The sequence below is a fragment of the Dipodomys spectabilis genome, unplaced genomic scaffold (assembly GCF_019054845.1).
Source record: "Dipodomys spectabilis isolate Male_0828 unplaced genomic scaffold, ASM1905484v1 ptg000054l, whole genome shotgun sequence".
Taxonomy (NCBI): Eukaryota; Metazoa; Chordata; class Mammalia; order Rodentia; family Heteromyidae; genus Dipodomys; species Dipodomys spectabilis.
In genome coordinates this window covers 5620045-5624298 of record NW_024870731.1, presented here as the reverse complement: position 1 = coordinate 5624298, position 4254 = coordinate 5620045, and the positions used below count along the sequence as shown (strand labels likewise).

Genomic DNA, 4254 nt, shown 5'->3' with positions numbered 1-4254 from the left:
CTAGTCTGTGAATTTCTGAGTGTTTATGTTCTCCTGGTCACCTCTAGATCTAACTTAAAATTTTTCTGTACAATAAGTTCTCACTTCCTTTGATATATTCTCTCTGCTTGGACGTTTGCCTAAATGTGGAACACAATGCCCCTTTCTTTGCCTTTCCCCACCAAATGCCATACACAAAGGCATATGTATAACACACTAGGTATCGCTTGGTTTCCCAGTTATTATTTCCAGATCATAATTGACCTCATCCTGGGGCACCTAAATCATTATTACTATTCAGAAGTTCATGGTTCTAGAGATACTCATACCACTTCCATAGCATCAAACAGAAGTGATTATTCTGAGAATGTTTTCATTTACATTTACACTTATTTATAGTTATTAAGAACTTGTACAAAGAGGTTACAGTCCCATAAGTCAGGTTATGAGTACAGTGCTTCTTGATCAATGTCACCCCTTCCATCTTTCTTCTCAAAAGAAGACTACTCTCAAGTTAGTTCAATTTTTAAAACATGTAAAACACTTCATGAATTTGCATGTTATTCTCATGCAGGGGCCATGCTAATCTCTGTATCATTCCAATATTAGTGTATGTGTTGCTGAAGTGAGCACCTGAAAACAAAATACGTTTTTGTCGGTTGTGGGGCTTGAACTCAGGGCTTGAACTTGGTACCTGGGTACTGTTCCTGAGTTCTACCACTTTGAGCTACAGAACCACTTCTAGTTTTCTCGTGGAAATAAGAGTCAGCTCAGCCTCCTGAGTAGCTAGAATTACAGGTGTGAGCCACCAGCACCCAGCTCTGAAAAATAGTTTTAAATAGTACTGTTTAGTACAGAAGCACTCAAGTTTACTTATTATCATGTTTACTTACATCATGTTAGAATTTTGCTGCTGATTGTTACTCAGTTGATTCTTTTGTTTCATTTCTAAACTAAAACAATGCCAAAGCCTGGGTTCTACTCCAAGGCACTAAGACTTGGAAATCTGAAAACATTAGGTTGCCTTTTAGAATGATTACTACACAATGTGTCTATGTTACTCTTTTTACATATACTCTAGTCACATTTTTTTTTTTTGTGCATGCTTGTCTTGTGCCACTATCCAGACTCTGAGCTTTTGTGCTCAAGGCTAGCATCCTACTACTGGAACCACAGCTCCATTTCTGGCAGCTTTTTGTTTTTGTTTTTGTCAGTTGTGGGTCTTGAACTCAGGGTCTGGGTGCTGTCCTGAGGTCTTTTTGCTTAAGGCTAGGGCTCTACCACTTTGAGCCACAGCTCCACTTCAGGTTTTCTGGTGATTAATTGGAGATAAATGTCTCATGGACTTTCCTGCCCAGTATGGATTTGAACCATGATATTCAGGTCTTAGCCTCCAGGTGTGAGCTACTAGCACCCAGCTCCCTTCTGATTTTATTTTCTGGTAGTTAATTGGAGATAAGAATTTCACAACATTTTCCCCCTCCTGAGCTAGCTTCAAACCAAGATCCTCAGATCTCAGCCTCCTGAGTCGCTAGTGGTACCTGGCAAACATTCCTACTTTTTATTTTCAGACTAGTACTGGGGATTGAACTCAGTGCCTTGTGCATGCTAAGGAAGCCTTATACCACTGAACTATACTCCAGTGCCACACTTAAATTTTTTTTATATAGTTGAAGGGTGGTAACTTAAATTGATAATACTAATTTATCAAAATTAATTTAGGCTACTGATCTTGAAACAGAAGAGATTTTCCCTGGTTTCTTCACTCTAAATATAACAAAATATCTTTAGAGATGTTGAACAGGCAATAATAAAAGGAATTTGAAAGCTAGAAAATTAGAACAGAGACTGATAGGGGATTTCAGGACATGAGTAATGACAACATGATGTTTCTGAGGTTTCTTTTTGTCTGTCATATACCCCTGGCCTGGATACTAGAGAAGCCTGCAGTCTAGAATCACCAATAAACGTAGGCCAAATAACCTTAACGAAAGCTGCTTTCTAACCAAAGGATCAGGAGAAGGAAACACAATGTACTGGGAAAACTATACCCTTTTTTTATAATACCCAGCCCAGTAGGCAGTCAACTATGTTGGTAACAGCAGCAGCAACAAAAACCCAAGACCACTCAAGACCACTCTGCTCCACAGCCAAGGCATTAAAAGCAGTCTTATCTGGCCACAGTGACATAAATGTAAAACCATGCATCGTTCTGCCCTCTGCCCACTGGTCTAAGAAGTCGTAGGCCAGTGCCACAGGCATCCCCTGTGCCCAGAAGATCACTAAAAAATGGTGGGACAAAAGGTGAACTATGTCAGCAATGATACTCACTGGATACTAGAAATGAGCTATACAACCTGGAGGGGAGGAGAATCAGGAGGAAAAGAAAAACTGGGAGAAAATGAGAGATGGGGTGACACTGTTAAAAAAAATGTACTCATTACTGGATTTATGTAACTATAACCTCTCTGTATATCACCTTACAATTAAAAAAGGAAAGAAAAGAAACAGGAAGTGCCCTATAAATGACACCAGCAGGAATGGAGCAGGACTGCTTGCAGCTGAACAAAGCGAACCAGAAAAGAGTGGAAGGGCTCTCAAAACTAAATTGTCATTGAAAATAAACCTTACAAAGGTTGAAATAGATTCAAGATCTCCTCATATAATACAAAAATACCTAGTAATAAAAACTTACATAGCACACCAAGAGCAGGAAAATCATAATTAGAATGTGAAAAGATAATCAACTGGTGCCAAAACTAAGATGAATCAGTGTTGGAATTATCTGGCAAGGATTTTAGTGACCATCATAAAAATGCTTCATCAATCAATTAGAAATTCTCTTGAAACAAGTGAAAAAAATAGAAAATGTCAGCAAAGAAATAAAAAAGTTATAACAAAAGAGCCAAATGGAAATTATAAAATCTAATAATTGAATAAAAGTCTTGCTGAATAGACTGAATAGTGTGGTGGAGATAACAGAAGAAAAATGGAGATGGATCAATAAATTTTATTCCATCTGAACAATAGGAAGAGAATAGACAACCTTTTTCCTCTCCCCAAATATAGCCTTAGAGATCTATGGAAAGTAAGAAATGAGTAAAGTATATTTCAACAATCCTGTAAGGTAGGGAAGAAGGGAATAATGTTGAAAGAGTATTTGCAAGAAGTAATGACTGAAAAAGTCCCCTGTTTGGTGAAGGAGAAAGTTTATATTCTTTTTTTTTATTTATTATTATGAAAACACTGTACAGAGGGGTTAAAATCACATGGCAAGATAATGAGTACATTTCTTATCAAGCATTGTAGCCTCCTCCTTTGTTTCCCCTTCCCATCCTTCCCATCCTCCCCCCCCCCACCCCGTCCCCCACCCAATCCTCCCTGCCCCCCCCCCCCCACCAAAGTTGTCAAGTTTGTTTTCGACATAACGACTTGTACTTCTCATTGTTGCAACAGGTCCACTTGTATCCTTATTTAAACGACTTGTTTTTTCCCTTCCCCTCCACAAATTATACCGACATCAAATACAGTGAAAGCAGGGGTTATACTGTGGGGGAGGGAAAAGTTTATATTCTTAAACAAAATTATTATCTTTAAGTAGTTGTATAAAGGAGTTGCTATTCATTAAAGCAGTTTATGAATACAGCGCATCTTGGTCAGTGTCACCCATTTGAACATTCTTACCCCTGTCTCCTATATTCTCAAGAAGTGAGTGAACCCTAAATAGTATCAGCACAAAGAAATATAGACCAAGACATGTAACTAAACTTCTGAAAATTAAAAAATAAAATTAAAAGACCCAAAAGGAAATGACAAATTACTAAAAAAAATCATCATTCACTTAACATTTTTCTTATTATAATTTAATTGTATAGGGGGCTTTCATTGTGACTTTTCCAATTGGTATATAAGAAAGCTACCAATTTTTATATATTAATTTCATGTCCTGCTATATTAAGAATTGTTTATTAGATCTAGGAATTTTCTTGGGGGGTGTCTTTAAGTACAGGATTTTTTCATCTTCAAGCAGAGACAATTTGACTTCTTATCTATTTAAATATCTTTTAGTTCTTTCTATTGCCTTACTACTCTGGTTAAGAATTCTAGTGCTATACTGAATAAGAGTGTGTAGTAAGGGAAATGAACACTTGTCTTATTCCTGACTTTAGATAAAATGATTTCAGTTTTCCCTCATTTAGTATAGTATTGTCTATAATTTTATAATATAGAGGCTATAAGACTATCATATATAGCCTTTACATGTTGAAGTATGTA

At 36.9% G+C, this 4254-nt stretch overlaps 1 non-coding gene across 1 annotated transcript; it reads right to left on the bottom strand.

The window, feature by feature from the left end:
* Positions 1-508: 508 nt before the first annotated feature.
* LOC122108266 lies at positions 509-612 on the bottom strand. Its single transcript, XR_006147507.1, has one exon. It is a non-coding gene; the product is annotated as a U6 spliceosomal RNA (small nuclear RNA).
* Positions 613-4254: the final 3642 nt, after the last annotated feature.